Genomic DNA, 14,002 nt, shown 5'->3' with positions numbered 1-14,002 from the left:
TCTTTACAATCCATCTGTTTTTCATTTCTACTATCTGAATGGCTGATGGAGTACCTTTTTAGAGCACTCAGAATGTCAGTGTGTGAATTGAAAGATGCATCACACTATAATTGCATGTTCTCAAGGGATTTTCATGTTGTTAACTTTTATTAGAGTCTGATTAAGTGTCCCCTAAGAGACAAAGCCACAGTATCAGAATTATCAAAGCAATCGTCACCAGTATATCTTCTAACTCTTCACCATGAAGAAATGTCAGCTTGTGAGTCAGGAGAGTCAATAGTTTCTTGTTGACAATTTATAATCCCTTTTTTCAGCTCTCTTAAAAAAATATATAACAAATGACAATAGATGGGGAAACAGTGGAAACAGTGTCAGACTTTATTTTGGGGGGCTCCAAAATCACTGCAGATGGTGACTGCAGCCATGAAATTAAAAGACGCTTACTCCTTGAAACAAAAGTTATGACCAACCTAGATAGCATATTCAAAAGCAGAGACATTACTTTGCCAACTAAGGTCTGTCTAGTCAAGGCTATGATTTTTCCAGTAGTTGTGTGTGGATGTGAGAGTTGGACTGTGAAGAAGGCTGAGCGCCGAAGAATTGATGCTTTTGAACTGTGGTGTTGGAGAAGACTCTTGAGAGTCCCTTGGACTGCAAGGAGATCCAACCAGTCCATTCTGAAGATCAGCCCTGGGATTTCTTTGGAAGGAATGATGCTGAAGCTGAAACTCCAGTACTTTGGCCACCTCATGCGAAGAGTTGACTCATTCGAAAAGACTTTGATGTTGGGAGGGATTGGGGGCAGGAGGAGAAGGGGACAACAGAGGATGAGATGGCTGGATGGCATCACTGAGTCGATGGACGTGAGTCTGAGTGAACTCCGGGAGTTGGTGACGGACAAGGAAGGAGGCCTAGCGTGCTGCGATTCATGGGGTGGCAAAGAGTCGGACATGACTGAGCGACTGCACTGAACTGAACTGAATCACACCCTCTGTCTCTCCAAGTATTGTTCTGAATTCCTGTAAAGGTAAGTATAAAAATTCTCAGAAGAGTTGGAAAACCAGCTATTTCCTTTTTGTTGTTGTTTAGTCACTCCTTCATGTCTGACTGTCTGCGATCTCATGGACTGTACCACGCCAGGCTTCCCTGTCCTTCACTGTCTTCTAGAGTTTGCTAAAACTTATGTCCACTGAGTTGGTGATGTCATCCAACCATCTTGAACTCTGTCGTCTCCTTCTCCTCCTACTCTCAATCTTTCTCAGCATCAGGGTCTTTTCCAATGAGCCAGCTCTTCGCATCAAGTGGCCAAACTATTGGAGCTTCAACTTCAGCATCAGTCTTTCCAATGAATATTCAGGGTTGATTTCTTATAGAATTGACTGGTTTGATCTCGCTGCTGTCCAAGGGACTCTCAAGAGTCTCCTCCAACACCACAGTTCAAAAGCATCAATTCTTCAATGCACAGGCTTCTTTATGGTCCAGCTCTCACATCCGGACATGACTACTGGAAAAACCATAGCCTTGACTCTGTGGACCTTTACTCTGTTGTTTCCTGTTTCTCAGAGGTTAGAATTAGCTGTGGGATGATTTATCCCATTGAACAAAACATAAACCCAAAGCAAGACCTTGTGATGGGTTCTAGGATTTGTTCATGAAAATGCATCACTGTAATATATATTATTGTCTTTCTTAGGGAAAAATGTTAAAAATCAACAATGATATTCTGGAAAAGACCATTTAGTCCACATTTTCACTTTTGGGGGAAATATGAGCTCATAGAGATCTTCAATATGAAAAGTTCATTCATTGATCAGTTAACTTTATTGAAGACATCACCAGGTAGGATCATATGAGTAGAGTTGTGGAAGCCTGGGTGGGGAAGTAAGGTTAAGAGAGACTTATGCAAAAAGTGCAGTAAGATTTTTGCACAGTTTTATCTAAATGTTATCAAAATTCTTTACACTTCCTTTAATTGTCAAAGCTGTTGTTCTGTCACTCAGTTGTGTCTGACTCGTTGCAACCCCATGGACTGCAGCATGCCAGACTTTCCAGTATGATTATCTAATTTAAGGTTAGGAAAGTAAAGAACAAAATTCTAAAAGATATATGCACCATTATGTTCATTGTAGTGTTATACATCCCATATATATCAATTTTATCTATTTAAAATTTTTCATTATGAAATACTCCAAACATATGGGAAAGTACTATTAACAACAATAATGTATCCACCATCCCATGGACCCATTGTGCAAATTTTAAAGCTTAACAGCTTAATAAATTAATTAATAATTAAATTGTTTTAAATATTTGTTCCATGTATTTTCCCCAAAGAAATGAGCAACTAAAGCCCCCTAACTACATCGCTCATTAATAGAGAAATGCAAATCAAATCTACAATGAGATATCACCTCACACTTTCCAGAATAGCTATCATCAAAAAATCTACAAACAATAAATGTTGGAGAGGGTATGGAGAAAAGGGAATCCTCTTCTCTGTTGGTGGGAATGTAAATTGATACCGCCATTATGGAAGCCAGTATGAAGATTCCTTAAAGACCTGGGAATAAAACTACCATATGACCCAGCAGTCCCACTACTCAGTATATACCCTGAGGGAACCAAAAGTGGAAAAGACACATGTGACCCAATGTTCATTGCAGCATTACTTACAATAACTAGGACATGGAAGCAACCTAAATGTCCATCCACAGATGAATGGATAAAGAAGCTGTGGTGCGTATATACAATGGACTATCACTCAGCCATAAAAAGGAACTCATTTGAGTCAGTTCTAATGAAGTGGATGAACCTGGAGCTTATTGTACAGAGTAAAGTAAGTCAGAAAGAGGAAAACAAATATATATTAATGCATATATATGGAATCTAGAAAGACAGTACTGATGAACCTATTTTCAGAGCACTCAGACATAGAGAACAGACTTACGGACACAGAGGTGGGGGAGGAAGGAGAGAGTGGGACGAACGGAGAGAGTCATATGGAAACATGCACTACCATATGCAAAATACATAGCCAAATTGGAATTTGCTGTTACGACCCAGGGAACTTAAACTAGGCTCTGTAACAGTCTAGAGGGGTGGGATGGTAGGTGGCAGGTTCAAGAGGGAAGGCATATGAATAACTATGGCTGATTCATGTTGATGTATGGCAAAACCAACACAATATTGCAAAGCTATTATTCTTCAATTAAAGAACGGTACCTGCCTTAGAAAATAAAGCCCCCTAACTCATTACTGTTACCAGAGGTAATAACTAACCTCAATTTGGTATGTATCACCCCATCTATGTATGATTTCAGACTTTTTCTACATCTGCCAATGCAGGAGATGTGGGTTTGATCCCTGAATCAGGAAGATTCCCTGGAGAAGGAAACGGCAATCCACTCCAGTATTCTTGTCTGGGAAATCATATGAACAGAAAATCCCTGGCGGGCTATAGTTGATAGGGTTTCATAAGGTCAGACATGACTTAGTAACTAAATAACAACATGTATGTATAAGCAATTTATAATATTGTTTTTAGAATTTTTAAAGTTTTATAAAATTATTTTCTGGGTATACTTTTATAATATATTTTTAGTAACTGTATTAATAGCTTACTTTCTAGTTTATTCATTTTAATTTCCTATCGCATTAGGTTTTATTCTAAAGGAAATTTTTGTCAATTCTTCTGACGATGGACAGTTTTTTTTTTCCTAGTAATAACCTTGCATGTGGCTTGTTGTACTCATGGATGGGTTTTTCTAGAGACGATCACTATAACTGAAATTGCTCAGTACTAGAGTGTAAGAATTCATGCTTTTGAACTGCGGTGTTGGAGAAGACTCTTGGGAGTCCTTTGGACTGTAAAGAGATCTAACCAGTCCATTCTAAAGGAGATCAGCCCTGGGTGTTCATTGGAAGGACTGATGTTAAACCTCCAAAACTTTGGTCACCTGACGCGTAGAGGTGACTCATTGGAAAAGACTCTGATGCTGGGAAGGATTGAGGGCAGGAGGAGAAGGGGACGACAGAGGACGAGATGCTGGATGGGATCACCAACTCAATGGACATGACTTTGGGTGGACTCTGGGAGTTGGTGATGGACAGGGAGGCCTGGCGTGCTGCGGTTCGTGGGGTCACAAAGAGTCGGACGTGACTGAGCGACTGAACTGAACTGAGAGTGTAAACATGTCCAGTTTTACTAGATATCACCTAGTTGCTTTCAGAAGTGGCTATAGTCATTTATTCTCCCAATAGCCATGTATGAAATTTTCTATTCTCTCACATCTTTGCAACATTTATTGTTAGATATTTCGATGCTTTCCATTCACACAGAAATTTTATCTTGATGTTACATTAACATTTCCCTAATGTGTTGTGAGGCTGAGCATATTTTCATATACTTTTTAGCCCTTGGGATTTCATGTTCTTTGAATTATCTGTAACTGTATTTTCCCCAATTTCCTAATATTTCTTTTTAGCATTTCTAATAATTATTTAAATAATAATCCTTCTCGTTGGAAACTTAAAAAGCTTTTCATGGTGTATTATCTCTGAATGAAATTGTCAATTTTAATATAGTAAAATGTGCTTTTTCCTTTAGCAGTGGTGCTTTTTCACCTTTTTTGATCCTTATGAATATACTCTATGCAACTTCCTTAAGAAAAACGTCCCTATCCGCAATGCCATAAAGCTATCCTGTTATGTTTTGCAGCGATGCTCACATAAGCAACATAAAATTAGTGTATAATTTTTTTTATCTTTGTCCAATTTTATTAGGATATAGTACTCTTATTACATGAGTTGAGTATCTTTTCTACTTTTTCTATTCTCTGAAATCATTTATATTAAACATGGATTGTCATTCTTCTAAGAATGAGAAAAAATTTGCTACATATTTAGCATTTTCTTCCAAAATTTTATTATGAAAATTGCCAAATAAACAGCAAAGCTGAAGGAGTTTTAGTGAACATCCCTAAATCTACCACATATGTTCTACCATTAATGATTTAGTCTACTTGTTTTGCCACATGTGTCTGTTCACCCTTCTATCCAATAAGACTTCCAGTTAATGAATTGATTTTAAATGTTGATTCCACTTTAATGTTATAAATCAAATCAAATTTTTAAAAGTTTGTTATGAGTGACTTTTGCTTTAGTTTTCAAAATTATTGGAATAAAGTTTTTAACATTATCCTTGTTATTTTGTCTACGATATTTATACCTATGCCTTATCTCTTTTTGTTTTTAAGAATTTATTGATCATAACTAGTTCACAAAACAAATTCGAACAAATTACAAAAAATTAATTTTAGACAATGTATTCTAACCACAAGGCCATAAAATAAGTAGCTGATAACAAAAAGGTAATTCAAAATAACTCCATATTCATATTTGGAAATTTTAAAAACACTTCTGATAAATTTTAATGCAACTTGAATTGCATATTATGTGGTTGTGTGTGTTATACATGTTCTATATGTTACTTGCCAGAAACAGGTTTATGTTCTCCGCATTTATTGCTCCCATCTGATCTGGGATTATATTCAATATGCATTTTCTTTTGTACTACATTTGTTCAGATCTCATTTTATGCACTTTAATCAGCCTCTACAGTTTTATTCTTATAGGTTCCATGCTGGTTTTATGTTATTGATGTCATTATCAGCAGAACAAACACTTTTCAGCTGAGCTACTCTTTCTGTGGAATTCCATACAACATTCCACCAATTCACCATAATCAGCACAAACCTCCCTCTGCTCATCTCAACATGGCTAAAACCTGTCATTCCATCTGTTCTTTCTGGGAGATGGCGTGCATGTATCATTGAATTTTCTTACTCAGATTTCTGTTCATATTCAGATTGCCTATGCTTTTTCTGACTGAAAAGAGGTTGGTTGTAGAGTGTTTGCTGGACATGAAGAATAACTGTTGTGTATTGCTCTTACTAGTATCTCAAAAAAATATAGTCCTCTTATAGGTAAATAGGTTTTCCCTCAGATATTTTCCCCTAATGCGTAGAATCAACAACATGGATACTTCCGGACTGAGAAGACTGCACTTATGCTTCTTTAATTTGGTTAGTCACAAAATACTTATTAGATTTAAAGTCGGATTGGGACTTAGCATTAATAAAAACAGTGTCTCATACTTACTGAGTGTTTATTGTGCAGCGGGCATGGTTCTAGGGGATATACACGTACTCATGCTAACTCATATATATGAGATGTGGATATTTTATTTCACAATAAATCATAACAACTCTTCACTTTCTCCCTACGGTGAGATACAGCTGATGTTTGTTTTCCCAATTTGTTAAAAGTGGAAAATTTAATTTAGTTCAGACTCAATGTCCACAGGGCTAGTTATAAAAAAGTTTTCATCATTTTCCTCTTGCCCTTTTGGTTAAGATTAAGATCGTCACATAGTATTAGAATAACATAATTTTAGTTATTATTTGCATAGCCTATGAAAAAATTCAAAGTCAATAAAGCATAATTTTGATTATTTGGCCTTTAATATACTTAAAGTCTTGTCCCATTGACTATAGAAGATAATAAATAGTCCTCATGATATTTTTTTATTATTTTCTTCTGTATTCATTTGATGCTGTTTATTAATGCTATACTCACTGCCTTTGTGTGCTTACTTAATGGCTTTTGTTCACGTTCAAATAGATAAGAGCAAATTATGTATATAGTCCTCATACATTCTGTGGAGACAGGATCTGGCTTTATTGTGCTTTCCTGAAAACTGAGATCTCCATTAGGGGACTGTTTCCTAATGTTGGTAACCATGTACTTGCCTTTCCTTTTTAAGCTACATGATGTATCTATTAGTTGCAGAACCACCAAGTCCAAGGTTTTAGCCTTTTATTTTTTCATGTGGGCCATTTTTAAAGTCTTTATTAAATTTATTACAATATTGCTTTTGTTTTACTGTTTCATGTTTTGCTATTTTGGCCATGAGGCATGCGAGATCTTAGCTCCCAACCAGAGATGGAACCCACAAGCCCTACATGAGATGGCGAAGCCTTAACCACTGATCACCAGGGAAGCCCCTTAACTCTCTTTTGAATCAAATTCTCTTCTTTTTTTGTTCTTTTGAACTTTAATTTTGTTTTGGGGTATAGCTTTTCAACAATGTTGTGACAGTTTCATGTGAACAGTGAAGGGTGAGTCAAATTCTTCCAGCTTACTCTTTGTCTTCTCTATCATGGGCAAGAACTCCTTTTTTCAAATCACTGGAAAGATAAATCTTTGCTTTAGGCAGGATCTGTCCCACATCCGGTCTTGTACAGCTAAGTGAAGAGGCAGGGGCCCCTCCACCAACCATCAATGAAGAGAAGTAAAATAAAACATGCTGCCAGTGATATGCTTTAGAATTTCTTCTTTGAGGAGACCCTGTTCTTTGTTACACATCTGCTCATTTTTAAGAATTAGTTTATTAAATAATCTTTGAATGGCCTTCCTCTCCATTCAGTATAAATCAGTTCAGTTCAGTTCAGTTGCTCAGTTGTGTCCGATTCTTTGCGACCCCATGGACTGCAGCACGCCAGACCTCCCTGTCCATCACCGACTCCCGGAGTTCACTCATACTCATGTCCATTGAGTCGGTGATCCCATCCAACCGTCTCATCCTCTGTTGTCCCCTTCTCCTCCCACCCTTCAATCTTTCCCAGCATCAGGGTCTTTTCAAATGAGTCAGCTCTTTGCATCAGGTGACCAAAGTATTGGAGTTTCAGCTTCAACAACAGTCCTTTCAATGAACACCCAGGACTGATCTCCTTTAGGATGGACTGGTTGCATCCCCTTGCAGTCCAAGGGACTCTCAAGAGTCTTCTCCAAGGAACAAGTGTCTTTTAATTTCATGGTTGCAGGCACCATCTGCAATGATTTTGGAGCCCCCCAAAATAAAGTCTGTCACTGTTTCCACTGTTTCCCATCTATTTGCCATGAAGTGATGAGGCCAGATGCCATGATCTTGGTTTTCTGCATGTTGAGTTTTAAGCCAACTTTTTCACTCTCTTCTTTCACTTTCATCAAGAGGCTCTTTAGTTCCTCTTCAATTTCTTCCATAAGGGTGGTGTCATCTGCATATCTGAGGTTATTGATATTTCTCCCAGCAATCTTGATTCCAGCTTGTGCTTCGTTCAGCCCAGCATTTCTCATGATGTACTCTGCATATAAGTTAAATAAGCAGGGTGAGAATATACAGCCTTAACATACTCCTTTTCCTATTTGGAACCTGCCTGTTGTTCCATGTCCGGTTCTAACTGTTACTTCCTGACCTCTGTTTCTCAAGAGGCAGGTCAGGTAGTCTGGTGTTCCAATCTCTTTCAAAATTTTCCACAGTTTAATGTGATCCACACAGTCAAAGGCTTTGGCATAGTCAATAAAGCAGAAATAGATGTTTTTCTGGAACTCCGTTGCATTTCGATGATCCAATGGATGTTGGCAGTTTGTTGGCAGGTTCCTCTGCCTTTTCTAAATCCAGCTTGGACATCTGGAAGTTCATGGTTCATGTACTGTTGAAGCCTGGCTTGGAGAATTTTGAGCATTACTTTGCTAGTGTGTGAGATGAGTGCAATTGTGCGGTAGTTTGAGCATTCTTTGGCATTGCCTTTCTTTGGGATTGGAATGAAAACTGACCTTTTCCAGTCCTGTGCCCACTGCTGAGTTTTCCAAATTTGCTGGCATATTGAGTGCCGAACTCTCACAGCATCATCTTCTTGAATTTGAGGTACCTCAACTGGAATCACCTCCACTAGCTTTGTTCGTAGTGATGCTTCCTAAGGTCCACTTGACTTAGCATTCCAGGATGTCTGGCTCTAGGTGAGTGATCACACCATCATGATTATCTTGGTTGTGAAGATCTTTTTTGTATAGTTCTTCTGTGTGTCCTTGCCACCTCTTCTTAATATCTTCTTATTTTTCTAGGTCCATACCATTTCTGCCCATCTTTGCATGAAATGTTCCCTTGGTATCACTAATTTTCTTGAAGAGATCTCTAGTCTTTCCCATTCTATTGTTTTCCTCTATTTCTTTGCACTGATCACTGAGGAAGACTTCCTTATCTCTCCTTACTCTTCTTTGGAACTCTGCATTCAAACAGGTATATCTTTCCTTTTCTCCTTTGTCTTTCGCTTCTCTTCTGTTCACAGTTAATTGTAAGGCCTCCTCAATCATTTTGTCTTTTTGCATTTATTTTTCTTGGAGATGGTGTTGATCCCTGCCTCCTCTACAATGTCACAAACCTCCATTCATAGTTCTTCAGGCACTCTGTCTGTCAGATCTAATTCCTTGAATCTATTTGTCACTTCCACTGTACAATCATAAGGGATTTGATTTAGGTCATACCTGAATGATCTAATGGTTTTTCCTACTTTCTTCAATTTAAGTCTGAGTTTGGCAAGCAGGAGTTCATGATTTGAGCCACGGTCAGCTCCGGGTCTTGTTTTTGCTGACTATCAAAACTAGACCTTCAAATCAGGGTTCTCAAAAACTACATGGTTGACATTTTAGTTCAGCTAAGTGTTTTGTGCATGTGAGTGAGGAGCTGTCCTGTGTGTTGTGGGTATGTCTGGCATATCCTCTAGATCCCAGTAGCCAATGCCCTCCCTTGTGGCAACCAAAAATATCTCTGAACTTTGTGAAATGCCCCTACACAGGCAAAATTACCCCCAGCTAAGAACCACTGACATATTTAATTATGTATACGTGTAATTGTGATTGTAAACAATATTAACCTAACTGTGTTGTTGTTTAGTTGCTAATCCGTGTCCAACTCTTTTGCAACCCCATGGACTGTAGCATAAAAGATAAATAATTACAGAAATCAGAGTGGCTGTTATAACAAAATATGGTTTAAATTTTTATACTTAAAAGCAAATAGAATACTTTTAACTGATCATATTGATGAAAAGATAAAATAATTTATGACCAAGAACATTGCATTATAGCCACCTGGGTATAACAGCTAGCTGTTAGGCATTTGTATAATAGTATCTGAAATACACTGCTCATTCTTTTTTTTTTAGTGATTTTATTTATTTGTTTGCTGGTTGTGCTGGGTCTTCGTTGCTGCAGGGGCTTTGCTCTGGTTGTGGAGAACAAGGGCTGCTCTCTAGTTGCAGGGCATGGGATTATCCTTACAGTGACTTCTCTTGTTGTAGAGCATGGGCTCTGGGGCCTGTGGGCTCAGCAGTTATGGCTCCCAAACTCTAGAGCACAGGCTCAATAATTGTGGCATATGGGCTTAGCTGCTCTGCAGCCTGTGGGATCTGCCTGGACCAGGAATAGAACCGATGTCTCCTACACTGGCAAGCAGATTCTTTGCCAGTGAGCCATCAAGGAAGCCCTACACTGCTCATTCTTTCCTGCAGCAATCGTGGAGTGATTTCCCTGCCCTGCCTCTGTGCAGAGGACAGATTCCAGCAATGAAAATGAAGCAAAACAGTCCTTTTTTTCAAATAAAGTGATGTTTTCAAAGGTAGTTTTTCTAAAGATATAATCTTCATAAATTTAAAGAATATAAGCATTGTATTGAATAAAAGTTTAATTCTAAATTTTGTCAATTTCTCAGTTTTTGCCAAACTGCTATGTGCCTTGCAGTGTTCATAAACAGTAAAATTTCACTGATTTTACTGAGCAAAGGAAAAGCTGTTGTTTAGTTTTCAAAAATTATTTAGTAAGTCTTCTTTTCTCATTTCCTCGTGTTATTCAAACTAATAAAAATCTGCCACGTCAAAGTTTTAGAAATCAATTTTAGTGCCTAGAAAAACATGATTTGAAATTGGCTCATGATTTGTTCATGAATATATACTTTTCTTCAATTTACATATTTCCTTAATATTATATATATTTATTCAAAGCATAACCTGATATTACATGCATTTTGTTCATTTTTATGAATGTAGATTCTTTGTTTGACCATACCATGAAGTATTTGTATGTCCTCCCCTGATTAACATCAAGAACATTTGCAATGTTTGTGCACTTGTGTGATCATTTCTTTTCTGTAGATGTTTAGTGCTATATGACCATCTTCATCTTTACTACATGTTACCAAGGATCCTTGAAAGTAGTTACATCAATTTCAACTCCAAGTTATTACTGATAATTTCCCTCTCATTCTTTGCAACAGTTAATACAATTTTCCTATAAGCCTATAAGCCAATAAACCAATCTGGTGGGTGGATAACTAGTCTGGGCTTCCATTTGCAACCTCAGGCCCCATGAATGTTAGGAATGTTCTGTGTCCATGTGTGTTTCTAGGCTTTCTATCCTGTTTCATTGGTCTATTTGTCTGCTCCTCTTTTAATAGCACACTGGCTTAAGTGAAATGAAAGCTAATCAAAAGAGCAATTCCTCCACCAATTTTGTTTGAAATTATCTCATTCTTGTCTCTTTTTTTTTGGAGGCAGCTTATAAAGTTAAAAAAAAAAAAGAAGTCTTCTTTAAACTATCACCTTAAGAATTAATGATTTTATTCTCCTTTAAACGTGAAAGTCTCCTTTTAGTCAGATTTATGAATTGTGTCATATTGAAACTCCTTCACTTTAGTTCTGTCTTGACCTCTAATTCAGTGGCTCTAGATTAGAGGTGATTTTTGCCATTCAGGGGACATTTGGCAATGTCTGGAGACATTTTTGGTTGTCACAACTAGAGTAAAGAATGTCCCTGGCATCTATTGGATAGAGATCTGGGATGCTGGTAAACTTTCCACAATGCACAGAGCAGCCTCCACAGCACTCTATTTGACCTAAAATGTCAGTACCGCCAAGGTTGCAAATCTTTATTTCAGATAACATAAGGACATGGAGCACCCATTAGGACACAGACATACATATCAGTGTTTGTATATGTTTGTGTGTGTATGTGTGTGAATGTATTTTAATCCGTACTTAGCCAACTACTTTCTTACTCAATGTGCTTTACCTGAGATTCTGAAAGCAATTTACCAACATTATCTTGTTAATCCTGATCCAGTGCTCTAGGAATAGGTGATAACTTGATTATGCTTCTTTTATTAATTCAGTGAGCTTTACCAGTGTTCATTACAAAAGAAAAACTACTGAAAAACTGTATCTCATGCAGTTTTCTATGTGGTAGCTGATCTTCTCTTTCTTCTGCTTATAAAAGTTAGATGACTTTTTCAGGCAAAATTTTTCTTCCTACTTTTCAGCATGCTATTGAATTCTAAGACCCTAATTCTTAGCACAGAAAGGAATCTAGTTTTAACACACATTTAAAATTTTTATTTTGATAGGTAGAAATATTTTCATGCTTTAATGAAACTCTAAGGAAAAATTTTTATTAAAAACTGTAATGGTTGAGTAATTAGAATCCTACAGGAAAGCAGATATTGTAAAGGAATTTACTAATCAAGATAACACAATGCCACTAGGTTTTAGATTTCACTAGACTTCATTTCAAAACTTGATGTTTGAAAGTAAAACATTTTGCAGGAATTCTGAAGGGATTATTATGAAAGTGTTTGATGATTCTTAAGAACTATATATCTGAATGTGGCTATAAAAGAATATTTCATGCTGAGGTTATTGGTTGTAAAGGCAAGTGTCCATCATCCTTGTTCTCATAGCTGGTGGGTGGAGGTATACTTGAGAATGGGTCATAGTTAATTTTATATGTCAGCTTGGCAAGACCACAGAGTCCCAGTCTGTGGGTAAATATTTTTTCTGGATATGTCTATAAGTGTTTTTGGATGAGAGTAGCATCACTGACTCGATGGACGTGACGGAGTGAACTCCGGGAGTTGGTGATGGGCAGGGAGGCCTGGCGTGCTGCGATTCATGGTGTCACAAAGAGTCGGACACGACTGAGCGACTGAACTGAATTGAACTGAACATTTAAATTGGAACTTTGAATAAAGAAGATTACTTTCCAATGTGCGGGTGGGCCTCATCCAATCAGGTGATGTTCTAAATAGAACAAAAGACTGACCTCTTTTGAGCAAGAGGGAATTCTACGGCAGATGACCTGTGCGTCTGAACTGCTGCGTCAGCTCTTCTCTCGGTCTCTAGCCTGCCAGCCCACCTGCGGATTTTAGATTTGCCAACTTCAATAAACTCATGAGCCAATTCCTTAAAATAAAATTTCTAAGTTATATACACATCTTAGTTATTTTGTTTCTCTGGAGAATCCTGAATAATACAACTTGTAAAGAAGTGATTTATGATGTATAAGCAATATGTAGAAAGATAGATGGATAAACAAATACTTTGATCTAAGCAGAATTAGACACAGTGTTGAGTAGCCAGTTGTGGTTTCTTTTATTCAAAGTATTATTTTACATATTTTTTTCCATCTTCTTTACTTTCAGATCCCATCATACATGTTGTGAGTTTCACAGACATGCTGAGATAAATACTACATACTCAGCTCTCCTTCCTTCCTGGACACCTGGGAAACTAAACTTCCTAGGAGTTCTTGCAGTTAGGGGCATCAGAGTGACTAGTTTTGACCAAAGAATTGTGCATGGAAAGGACTGTGTCGTGTCCAGGATGAAGCAGTGAAAACCTCTCTGGGCAATTCTCCAGTCTCCCTCTTCTCCTGCAACAGACTCTGAAACCTCGTGTTGAAATGTCAGTGCCCCTTGTAGGAGAGATTTGTTGTGACTTTGTGGAGCAGAGCCTGCCTCTGTCCAGTTTTGAAGATGTGACATGATACAGAAATAAACTTTTATTGTATTAAACCACCAGAATTCATGGCTAATGTTTTACCTCAGTATAACCTACCTTATCCTGACTAATACATATGCCGTGCTTCCTTGCTCACACTATATAAATACTGCAAGGAAAGTCAATTGCAACTATATCCTAATGAAACATGATAGGATTCTCTAAAAGAACAAGTTGAATACATAATTAATATAATAAATAATTAACATGGTAAAGTTTTAATATTAGTATTACCACTGTTATTTGCTGTTTTGACTGAATTCAAAAGTATTTAAATCAGTTTCTGTGTACAGACA

The 14,002-nt window shown here is 37.4% G+C and overlaps 1 protein-coding gene across 2 annotated transcripts in view; it reads left to right on the top strand.

Annotated features, from left to right (window-relative positions):
* SLC13A1 (solute carrier family 13 member 1) overlaps positions 1 to 13,729 on the top strand; it is a 102,082-nt gene extending 88,353 nt beyond the window's left edge. For both annotated transcript variants that reach the window (XM_069588290.1, XM_069588289.1), the window contains one exon: positions 13,349 to 13,729. The gene's annotated coding sequence lies outside the window, so the exon portion shown is untranslated. The remainder of the gene's footprint in view (positions 1 to 13,348) is intronic.
* The last annotated feature ends 273 nt before the right edge of the window (positions 13,730 to 14,002 follow it).

Source organism: Ovis canadensis, chromosome 4 (genome assembly GCF_042477335.2).
Source record: "Ovis canadensis isolate MfBH-ARS-UI-01 breed Bighorn chromosome 4, ARS-UI_OviCan_v2, whole genome shotgun sequence".
Lineage (NCBI taxonomy): Eukaryota > Metazoa > Chordata > Mammalia > Artiodactyla > Bovidae > Ovis > Ovis canadensis.
This window is presented reverse-complemented; position numbering and strand designations above follow the sequence as displayed.